Consider the following 12,307-nt stretch of genomic DNA (forward strand, 5'->3'; position numbering starts at 1 on the left):
GTGGTTCGAATCCCCATGACGGGGTAAGCTCCCGTTGCTCGTTCCCAGCTCCTGCCATCCTAGCAGTTTGAAAACACGCAAGTGCAATTACATAAATAGGTACCACTCCGGCGGGAAGGTAAACAGCGCTCCCGTGCACTGCTCTGGTTTCGGTGTTCCATTGTGCCAGAAGCGGCTTAGTCCTGCTGGCCACATGACCCAGAAAAACTGTCTGCGGACAAACGCTGGCTTCCTCAGCCTGTAAAGCAAGATGAGCGCATCTGCGACTGGACTTAACTGTCAGGGGTCCTTTGCCTTTACCTTTTTACCCATCAAGTAAACGTTAGATCAGGGCTGGGAAACCTTTAGCCCTCCAGATATTATTGGATCAACTCCCATCATCCTCAACCACTGGCCCCACTGGCTGGAACAGATTGCTGGAGCTGATAGGTTCCCCATGTTGAGTTACATTTGTTTGCTTTATTATTTTCCATTTTGCAGAGAAAGTCAAGGCACATTAGAAAAAGTAAAAAGCAAAAAAAAATGACGCTGACCATCAATACAGCAACACCAGCAGCAGCACTTTTGTTGCTGTCTACTGCCCTTGCAGGGACGTGGGTAGTGCGTTGGTCTAAACCACTGAGCCTCTTGGGCTTGCGGATTGGAAGGTCAGCAGTTTGAATCCCCGCGATGGAGTGAGCTCCCATTGCTCTGTCCCAGCTCCTGCCAACTTGGCAGTTTGAAAGCACGCCAGTGCAAGTAGATAAATAGGTATCGCTGCTGCAGAAAGGTAAACGGCGTTTCCGTGTGCTCTGACTTCCGTCACTGTGTTCCGTTGTGCCAGAAGCGGTTTAGTCATGCTAGTCACATGACCCAGAAAAGCTGCCTGTGGACAAACGCCGGCTCCCTTGGCCTGAAGCTAGATGAGCACCACACCCCCTGGTCACCTTTGACTGGACTTGAGCATCCAGGGGTCCTTTACCTTACCTTGCTGTCCCTGTGGGGTGGGAGCTAAAGGATGCTTAAGGGAAACTACTTTTTATAGCTGCACCTGGTAAAGAGGGGAGCAAGTCCTCCCCAACTTTTTCTTGACTAGTCTTTTGGCTTTGTCACTTAGGCCTTGAAAGGTTGGGTAGCTTGAGGGTCTAGAAAAGGTTTGGGCTTTGAAGCTTACATGGTGTACTTAAAAAAAAAAAAAAGCAAGAGAGAGAGAAATTCCTGTGGTAGACCAGTGTGTTTTAAAAATTACAACGTGTACATACATTGAATCTCTGAGGCATAACTAATATATGTCCATTGTTCCTAGCTTAGGAACACAAGAAATAGATCAGAGAAAGGTCTGTCTAGCCCCGCATTATTTATAAGAATATCATCCATTTGAGGAGATCATTTGAGATCTTTTAACCCTATGCTGTGCTCTGTGATGTACCTTGGGCCAATAGTTGTACTACTTCAGACATAATCCATGAAGACTTTGGGTTGCTTCTGTCACCTCTGTCTCGGTCTCACACAAAGCCTCACACTTGCAAGTATTGGTTGGTCAAAGTGATCATTTGGAGGATGGCTGCCACCACCATAGGATCCACAACTGAAGTGGTAAAACCACAACTCTCAACCGTGTACAGAATTTGGTGTCAACCAATAGGATGGTGCCAATAAGATGGCTTTAAAGGGGGATTAGGCAAACTCATAGTCTGTTAATGGCTATGTTGTGGCACCTCCTGGCTTACCACTTCTAAAAGGCGCAACAGAACAGTCACCTTTTCTTGCTTGTAGGTTTTCCAGAAGGTACAGGTAGCCTCTCTGAGGAAACAGGCTGCCAGACTAGGCATACTTTTTGGTCTGATCCAGCAGGGCGCTTCTTTTATTTTCTCCTTTCCTGTTGTCACCTTCCCCAGTGTCTGTTGATTTTCCTTGAAGGATAACCAGCTGCTTCTGTTTCCATGTTGGGCAGATTCAGAAAGGGCAACTTTGTGATGTGTACAAATGCCCATTATGTGCTCGTGTATAAGACCAAGATCAGCTTTACCCCTGGATAACCATTAGAGGGGTAGTATTCCACAGCATTGGACTACTAGGTGATTCTGTTTAAAAAGAAAAGGAAGCCAAGCAAAGGCAGTAGTTTGGTTGCTCTGTGGAGGAAAGAAAGGTCAGGCCACAACCAAGAGATTCATGTGGAAACATGACATTGAGGTTTTCAGTGAAGTTTGAATGGGAGAGCAGCAACAACATTCAGGACGCAGGGTTGTATCTCTTGTGCTAGCTGACAGGTGAGTTTTAATGTATAACAGAAGAATCGGGTATGACAGTAGCACTAGTGGGAACTCATGCAACAGGTTGTGTAGTCTCTCGCAGAACAGAATTGCCAGCAACCTGCTTATGCATTCTCTTGCGTAACAGTGTTTGCTTGTACAAAACATTTAATAGTAATAATAATAATAATAATAATTTATTATTTGTACCCCGCCCATCTGGCTGGGTTTCCCCAGCCACTCTGGGCAGCTTCCATCAAAGATGAAAAATACACTAAAATGTCACATATTAAAAACTTCCCTGAACAGGGCTGCCTTCAGATGTCTTCTGAATGTCAGGTAGTTGTTTATCGCTTTGACATCTGATGGGAGGGCATTCCACATGGCGGGCGCCACTACCGAGAAGGCCCTCTGCCTGGCTCCCTGTAACTTGGCCTCTCGCAGTGAGGGAACCGCCAGAAGGTCCTCGGAGCTGGACCTCAGTGTCCGGGCAGAACGATGGGGGAGGAGACGCTCCTTCAGATATACCAGCAGAACAAGTATACTGCTAAGTGACTTTAACTTATTACTGCATTGGCTACAGCCCACATTGACCAAGTTCCAAAGAACTGCTTTCGGCACAACAGAAGGGGTGTAGGTTAGGTGTGGGTATACGCCTGCCAGGGCCGTCTTACCCATAGGTGCTAGGGGTGTGGGGCACCCGGGCGCCAGGCTCTCAGGGGTGCCAGGCCAAGAGTCCGGGGCCTGAGAGTTGAGTCTGGGGAAGAGCCCACCCGTCGGTTGGAGCGCCGCGACAGGCTCTTCTGCTGCGGACACCTCTGCACCACACGTTCGGGGGCAACAGAGCCAGTGAGATGCTGAGGCGGCCGGCCGGCTCTGCCCTCCTGTGCGCCTGGGACTGGGCAACCTTGGGGGGGGGGCTGCCAAGCGGATCTTTGCACCCCGGCATTGTATATGCTTAAGACAGCTGTGACTGCAGTGGGATTTTTGTCTTTCCCCTGCCCTTCCCACCTTTCAACTGCAAATCCACACGCCACATCACAAGCTGGTTTTGAAACTGTCCTCCATTTCAGATATTGCCTATCATGTTATACGTGAGACTGGTGTTTTCAGAAATAGAATTCAAAAACATACAGTATTTAGGGGGTGGATCTAGCTGTATAATTCTTCTGGGTACTTGTTGAAACTCATACAAGGTCTTGGAGGGAAGTGCAGAGAGGGCCGTAGAAAAGAGTGGTGAATTGAATGTCTCAGTTTGGGTGTTGGTAAGGCTGGCTCACATATATTCTTCTGAGAAGTGTGTTGAGGGGAGGGGCAACAGTGCCGCCAGGAATAGCAAAGCTATAGGGCCAGATTGGAGGCACGAAGTGTCTTCACCACACCAAAAGTCTGCAAGTTGGATAAAGTAATACATCCTTTGGGTTGACATAGTAAGCTCCTAGTAAGGATACTGAAGGGTTAATACCTGCAGGAAGTTCTGCATTCCTGTTACACACACTGCTCTTGATCTGATTTTCTGCTATCCAGGAGCCATAAACATAAGCCAGCTTTTCCCCATTTGGAGCCAGTGGGGCTAAGCCTTCTCAAGTATGCCAGGCTGCAAATTCTGTAGATTTCAGCCTCAGTCACAAAATACGTTTTCCTCCTGGCTTCCAAAGTTGCCTCGCAGTTCTATGCTAATTACACTGCCTCCTGTTGGCAATCCTAGGTGACATTTACCTACCTAACAAGCTGTTAGCTTTCAAGAGATGACCCTCTTGGGCTTACTATCTGCATGAAAAGCCATGCCTGAGAAGTATTCTTACATGCCTAAGTATCCAATAGACTGTATGTTAGCACAGAATTCCCCCGCCCCCGTAAGACGATGTACTTTAATTGCAACCTCTAATTATGTTGATATGGAATACTCAAAGGATTAACTTCCTCTATTATTCAAAATAAGGAAGAACAAAAAGTGACTTGCATGCTTTCCCAAGACGTATGGAAAAGTTAATTCTGAAGTGAAATTTGCCAACACACTTTAACGGGGCATGGCAGCCACTAGGCCCCACAGGTGCAGGTTGTACATTCTGCTCGCTCTCTTTTGCGAAGGACCATAGCTCAGTAGTAGCACATGTTTTTCATGCAGAAAGCCCTATGTTTAGTCCTTGGTATCTCCACTTGAAAGGATCAGGTAGCAGATGATGGGGAAGACATTTGCCAGGGAAACAGGAGATTCACTGTTAGTCAGGAGCAGGCAATACTTGGCTACCTGGACAAATCATTTGGCTTCATACAAACCGGTTTCCTCTGTTGCTCTAGGCTGCTATGAGAAAGTATGATGTAAAATAAGCACCTGGGAGATGGCCCTAGCCAGAGGTGCCAACTTGAATAAGATATTGAGGGGGCAGGTAAGCCCTGCCCCGCATAATTGATCACAAGACGTGGTGCTTGCGCACCATTTGAATGGTAATGCCCATAAACTGGGGGAGGGTCAGTCCCCTCAAATATTTTATTAGGGGAGCCAAAGGGACCTCGGCCCCTAATAATTGGCTCCTATGGCCCTGGCCAGAGCCTTGGGGCTTCTCCTGACTTTCCATGTTGTTGATAATAGGTAAAGGTAAAGGTACCCCTGACCGTTAGGTCCAGTTGCAGACGACTCTGGAGTTGCGCATTCATCTCACTCTATAGGCTGAGGGAGCTGGCATTTGTCTGCAGACTGCTTCCAGGTCATGTGGCCAGCATGACTAAGCTGCTTCTGGCAAACTAGAGCAGAGCACAGATATGCCGTTTACCTTCCCGCTGGAGCGGTACCTATTTATCTACTTATGCTTTGATGTGCTTTTGAATTGCTAGGTTGGCAGGAGCAGGGACCGAGCAACGGGAGCTCACCCTGTTGCGGGGATTCGAACTGCCGACCTTCTGATCGGCAAGCCCTAGGCTCTGTGGTTTAGACCACAGCACCACCCACGTTCCATTGTTGATAATGCTGCTTCACTTATCACTTTTACTTACTCTTAAGTTCAGAATCTTCAAAATGTGTTAGAAAGGCATGGCATACATGCTAATAATGATGATGATGATGATGATGATAATGTCGTCTCTCTTCCAGGGAGCTTACAGTAAAGCTGCATCATGTCCCTCAGACCATTCTCTGTGCCACGGTTTAGCTATTGCTATTGTTTAGCAGTGAAAGTGTAGTAAGCAAGAGAGTTTCAAACATCTGGGAGGACTTGTTTGTTTGTTTTGTCACTGTGTTGCAGATGGAGGCTTCAGTATCACCTCCACTGCAGATTGTGTCACTGGAAGGTTTTTTTCCCTTTTTTCCTTGCTTTGTTGCCTCTTCCTGGTTTCACAAGTGTGTGGCGCACGCGCATATGAGTTCTAAAAATAGACTTAACATCAAGTGTTATCGCATAATAAATCGAGTTGGAACTACTGTTGGCAGTAAGCTTCTCCCTGCTTTGAACAGAATGAGAAGCTGCAAAAGAAACTGTAGCTCGGCTCCTAATATTATTACAGTCAATTCAGTATGCATTTGCACAGCTGTTACCGAAACATTTAAACATTCCTGTTGCCAAAAATATGTTCTCCTCTGTTCTGATAAATAAAAACGAGAAATAACATTTGATGCAGAAAGAAAGTAAGGGCATAGGAACATTTTTCTTTCTTAGAATCTGGGCTACACTACAATAAACATATTTTTGTCTTTTTTTTAAAAAAAAAAATCTAATTCCTTCCAAATTTAGCAAACCATCATTTGGAAAATAAGAGCCCCATTCTTGGCTCGGATCTTTTTTTCCTCTTCAAGAGTTTGGCTGCTCTCCTGAAACCACTTACTCACAAGTAGTCCCAGGATTGTGGTGCCTCATTATGGTTTCTTAGCCATCAGAATATTTTAAAATAAAAAATAGTTAACCTGAACATTGAGAAATAAAATGGATGCAACTCCCCTTCTCTTCTCCCCCTTTTATTTAATAACCCTTTAATTGAAAAGTGTTTTGATGGATTTCATTTTCCCCTCTGCATGCCTTGCATGCTTGTAGAAGTGCTTTGTGGAAGTGTCTCCCAGCTCTCCCAAATGCTTATATTCAAGAATATTTACAAAGCATGAGTAAGCACAGTTGTACTTTTGCTCTGTGTGAGTAATGCAACAAATCCTCCAGGGGAGATATCAGAAATATTTGCTTGTGACAGCAAGACGGGATCAGATGTATGAAACCTCAAAGTGGTGGCGGGGGTGTATGCGCATGAACTGCAACCAGACTAGTGTCAGTAAAACATGTGTTCTAGATGTGGGCGAAGTGGAGAAAAATGAAAATAATTAACTATATAAATAATACAAATCCTTCCTTCAGTTCTTTAATCCATTAACAGAAAGTGGTTTGTCACAATTAAAATGAGATTTAAGCATTGCATAAGCACCTTATCAGAATGCAACAGAACAGAGGGAGAAAAATATGCCTCTTGCCTGCTCAGCTCAGTGCAGCTGAGCTGATTTAACTTGTATGCTCTTCTATACAGTGGAACCTCGGGTTACGTACCGTCATCCTTACAAACGCTTCGGGTAACGAGCTCCGCTAACTAGGAAGTAGTTGCTCCCGGTAGCTATCTTTGCCCCAGGATGCGAGCGGAAGTTGCGGGGCGGCAGCGGGAGGCCCCATTAGCGGAAGCGCGCTTCATGTTAAGAACGGTTTCGAGTTAAGAATGTACCTCCGGAACAAATCAAGTTCGTAACTGGAGGTACCACTGTAAATATACCGGTATTTGCCTTGAGGTGTGTGTAAGCTTTGGTCATTTTCTGATTGCTGCCCTATTTAAAAGCCACTTCACTACTTTCTTCAGAGGGGAGAGCCTTGTACTGGTATGTCTAGGCAAGGAACACCAAGAAAAGGTGAACTTACTTGGTGAGCATAGCTGTGTGCTATGCAAAATGCTGAAAACAGGTCCCTGATTCAGGGTTTAGATGAGTCTTAGCCTCTGAGGAGGGATCATCTGCACCTGTAAGAGTAGATAGAACCTGGGAGAACTCTTGCCTCTCTGACATTGGTAAGGTAAAGGTAAGGGGACCCCTGACCATTAGGTCCAGTCGTGGACGACTCTGGGGTTGCAGCGCTCATCTTGCATTACTGCCTGGACACTGCCCAGACACTGAGGTCCAGTGCTGAGGGCCTTCTGGCTGTTCCCTCGCTGCGAGAAGCCAAGTTACAGGGAGCCAGGCAGAGGGCCTTCTCGATAGTGGCACCTGCCCTGTGGAACACCCTCCCACCGGATGTCAAAGAGAAAAACAACTACCAGACTTTTAGAAGACATCTGAAGGCAGCCCTGTTTAGGGATGTTTTTAATGCTTAATAGGTTATTGTATTTTAATATTCTGTTTGAAGCCGCCCAGAGTGACTGGGGAAACCCAGCCAGATGGGCGGGGTATAAATAAATTATTATTGTTGTTGTTGTTGTTGTTGTTGTTGTTGTTGTTATTATTATTATTATTATTATTATTATTATTATTATTATTAATTTACTGGCTGAGGGAGCCAGCATACAGCTTCCGGGTCATGTGGCCAGCATGACGAACCAGAGCAGCACACGGAAACACCATTTACCTTCCCGCAGAAGCGGTACCTATTTATCTACTTGCACTTGACGTGCTTTCGAACTGCTAGGTTGGCAGGAGCTCTGACATTGGTACTAGTTGCATTTGCACATTTCAGCCTTAGTTTAGCATTACATGCATAAGCCTCCGGCTCCTGCAAATATTTCTCTAAGTCCATAGGAGAAAATCAGAAGCTTTTACTCCTGTTTTCAACTAATGTCAGTTACTTGTTATGTCTGAAGAAGGGAAAGCTTGTTAGTGTAAGTCATCTAGGGCAGAAAATATTCTGTCTCATAAATTTATGAACCGACCCAGACTCTGCGCTTGTCATCCAAGGCCCTTCTTTATGTCCCCCCTGCCCGAGGGATTTGGAGGGTGGCAACACAACAAGAGGCCTTTTTGGTGGTGGCACCCTGTCAGTGGAATGCTCTCGTCAGAGAGACTTGCCTAGCACCATCATTACATGTCTTTAGATGCTAGGCAAAACATTCTTCTTTACTCAGGCCTTTGGCCATTAAATAGTTTATGTTAAAGCTGATCGGAGGGACTGTTACTACGATTATTATGTTATTATACTATCTGTTACTATGTTTTTATTATAGTTTATTATTATGCTCCATAATATGTTTTCTTAATGTTGTACACTGCCCTAGGACCTTTTGATAAATGGTGGTAAATAAATTGAATAAATAACAATAACAACAACAATGAATGAATGAATGCCAACTGCAAATACAATTTTAGTCAAACTTGGCAGTGTCAACATTTTTAGTTTTGTTTACTAAATGCAAGTAAAATATGCCATATTAAATCACTCTCTAAGTAAATTTTGCTAGTAAAATTGTCCTATGTAAATTAGCTTAATTGCCCTATGCAAATTACACTATGTAAATTAGTAAAAGAGTCAGAAATTGGTTGGTGGATGTCACAGGGAGTGGAAGAAACAGCTTGTTTTGTAAGATTAGACTAAGTATAGAAATTATGGCATAATTTCTGAGAGGAAATAGAACTTGTGCATAAGATAATCTTTGCCTATTTACACCAAAATAACAAAAGGAAAGCATATGTAGAATACATAAAGAATAATAGCTAACTTAATAGGATTCAAGTTGCCTGTGAGCAGATTTCAGGCAACATATTTTATTCACCCAACTTTTAAAAAATGTAGTGTTTCTTTTAAAGTAAAATGTTTAGCTCAGACATCTTTTTCTGGCTATCAGAGAATACAGTAAATCTTCAAACAGGAAGGAAAAATTGTGAAAGGGTGAGAAGCACACCAGGCATGGCTTGGTGGTGGTATATAAAAAGCAGATCAGGCTTGATGGTGGATTCATTAGTGTTTATAAGCCTCAAATATTAAGAATATTAAGTCAAGAGATGGTTAAACAGCGAAGTAATTAGTAGCTATGAAGGTGATCATATGAAGTTATATGTTTATACTGTTCTTGCTCTATTGAGAGCTTTTGCACTCTGCAAAGAGAACTCGGAAACATGCAAACAACAGTTGGCTCGTACAATATTGTTGATGTAAAGTACTTGGAAGCTGGTCCTTTCTGAAAATACTGCTGACATGAAACAGGAAGTACAGTAGCATGAGTCAGTTGTTTCTTAGGCTGTCTCTCTCTTCACTCATTTGACCTCTAAAAGAATGAAACTGTAATCAGGAATCTTGTAATTAATTGTCAGTGGTAAGGTAAGGTAAAGGACCCCTGGACGGTTAAGTCCAGTCAAAGGCAACTATGGGGTGCGGCCCTCATCTCGCTTCAGGCTGAGGGACCTGGCGTTTGTCCAGAAACAGCTTTCCAGGTCATGTGACCTGCATGACATACCTGCTTCTGGTGCAATGGGACACCGTGACAGAAACCAGAGTGCACGGAAATGCCATTTACCTTCCCGTCGTAGCAGTACCTATTCATCTACTTGTGCTCACATGCTTTTGAACTGCAAGGTTGGCAGAAGCTGGGACAGTAACAGGAGCTCACCCCCACCAGGCGGATTCAAACTGCCAACCTTCTGATTGGCAGCCCATGAGGCTCAGTGGTTTAGACCACAGCACCACTCACGTCCCTTTCTCCTAAAAGTTGGCACATCCATGATATAACTTGACTGTCGGTTAAATGGTAAAATTACCAAGGGAGCTACATCCCACAATAGTATTTACTCTTGCCCAAGGCACACTTCATCTCACTTAATTCATTGCTCTCATGTATACCTAATTCCTTGCTGGTTCCCAGCCTTAGTTAAGCAACATATTCCTCAAGTGCTAGTTATAATCTTGCTCCTCACCTACAGAAGTCAGGTAGTTGTTCCTTCTTATGCAGGTTTTTGCTCTAAACTATAAAAGAGCACAGAGCCGATCTGCTTCTGCTGCTGAAAGCTTTCAGAAATGCTCTCAGAATTTGGAATAGATGTCAAATGGCTGCAATTTTTTAAATCTAAGGTTATTATGTTTTTCTTGTCTTGTAGAATTTTAAAATGGAAACTATCATGCTAAGAATACCTGATTTCTACATATTAGATTTACTCCCAAGAGGCTTCTAGGTTCCCTTTCAGTCATTAATTAGTCAAGCTTCACAGCTCTCCTGGGAGGCTGTCAAGTATATTCTGATTGGTAAACAGAGTCATGGAGAGGTGAAGTGGCTTCTCTGAGGACACAAAAGCTTAACAGAAGAATCAAGAGTATAACCCAAGAGTGCTTGTACCTCGTCCTCCTATCCTGGTAGGACATATTTTCCCCAGATCTGGCATCTGAGCTCAAAGCTCCCCCTGCTCCTCCACGGGTTTGGCACAAATCCCTGTTGCCTGTATGGCACCCATAGCAGCCTATGCTCTAATCCAGCATTTCCCAAACTTCTGAATTCACTGACCCTTTGAATAGCTTATAAGGTTGCCATCAACCCCAACCCAAGTTAAGAAAAAAGTTAAGAAATATCAGTATATAATCAACATTCATTGATCATTAGTCACCTTTACTAGGAGTCATAAAACATAAAAAGGGAGCAAAACAATAAGGCAGCATGGTCTGGGAATACTGTTGTATTGTAGAACCATCTTACTAAATAAAAGGTAAAGAGACCCCTGACTATTAGGTCCAGTTGTGGCCGACTCTGGGGTTGCGGCGCTCATCTCGCTTTATTGGCCGAGGGACTAAGCCGCTTCTGGCGAACCAGAACAGCGCACGGAAACACTGTTTACCTTCCCACCGGAGTGGTACCTATTTATCTACTTGCACTTTGACCTGCTTTCAAACTGCTAGGTTGGCAGGAGCCGGGACCGAGCAACGGGAGCTCACCCCGTCACAGGGGTTTGAACCGCTGACCTTCTGATCGGCAAGCCCTAGGCTCTGTGGTTTAACCCACAGCGCCACCCGTGTCCCTTATCTTACGAAATAAGAGTTTCCTAATTGGCAAGGGAGATACACTCTGCATAGGCCAATGCCCGTTATTTCTGAGGCTCATAGTTCCTTTTTTCTTTCTTTTTTCTTTTTTTGCACAATACCTTGTAAACTTCTTTTCCATTCGAGACCCTTTTCAACCCCATGATCTTTATTCCCCACCTCCCAGCACAGTCCAATCAACCTCAAGGGATAAATTTGAACCACCTTGGGAAACCCTGCTGAAGTCTGCTATGCTGCTGATGCTATGCTATGCTGATTTATTCCCCCCCCCCCCACAAAATTTGTATACTGCTTGATTGTAAGAAAACCTCGAAGAAGTTTACAAAACAATAAAAATATGTTCCTTTTTTATTAGACTTTTTAGTTGTTTGTCTCACAAAGGTCTTCAAGCAACTTACACAAAGAAAAAGACATACAATGCATATTACATGAATCACACATTAACATTTCATATAACACCCATTAAAAACACATGCTCAAATAAAAAAGCATTCTCAGACCCACTAATTAATTAACAAATAAACAAAAATGAAGAAAACCTTAACCTTTCCCTAGTCCAAAAATCATTCCCATGAAACCAACAACAACAGCAACAATTTATTATTTATACCCTGCTCATCTGGCTGGGTTTCCCCAGCCACTCTGCACGGCTCCCAACAGAGTGTTAAAAATAGAATCAAACATTTAAAACTTCCCCAAACAGGGCTGCCTTCAGATGTCTTCTAAAAGTCAGATAGTTGTTTATTTCCTTGACATCTGATGGGGGCTTTCCACAGGGCGGGCACCACCACTGAGAAGGCCCTCTGCCTGGTTCCCTGTAACTTGGCTTCTCACAGTGAGGGAACTGCCAAAAGGCCTTCAGTGCTGGACCTCAGTGTCCTGGCTGAACAATGGGGGTGGAGATGCTCCTTCAGGTATACTGGGCCAAGGCCATTTAGGGCTTTAATGGTCAGCACCAACACTTTGAATTGTGCTCGGAAACATAATGGGAGCCAATGTAGGTCTTTCAGGACCAGCAGTCATGGCGGCCGCTCCCAATCACCAGTCTAGCTGTCACATTCTGGATTAGTTGTAGTTTCCAGGTCACCTTCAAAGGTAGCCCCATGT

At 44.2% G+C, this 12,307-nt stretch overlaps 1 protein-coding gene across 9 annotated transcripts in view; it reads left to right on the forward strand.

The window, feature by feature from the left end:
• The window catches only part of BICRA (BRD4 interacting chromatin remodeling complex associated protein), a 109,529-nt gene that overhangs the window by 41,828 nt on the left and 55,394 nt on the right, over positions 1 to 12,307 (forward strand). For 2 of the 9 annotated variants that reach the window (XM_083515710.1, XM_083515713.1), the window contains exon 1: positions 2,113 to 2,249. The exons of the other annotated variants lie outside the window; for them this stretch is intronic. The gene's annotated coding sequence lies outside the window, so the exon portion shown is untranslated. Of the gene's footprint in view, positions 1 to 2,112; positions 2,250 to 12,307 lie in introns of those variants that run through there. 9 annotated transcript variants of the gene reach the window in all.

This window comes from Podarcis liolepis (assembly GCF_965112155.1).
Source record: "Podarcis liolepis genome assembly, chromosome: 7".
Classification (NCBI taxonomy): Eukaryota; Metazoa; Chordata; class Lepidosauria; order Squamata; family Lacertidae; genus Podarcis; species Podarcis liolepis.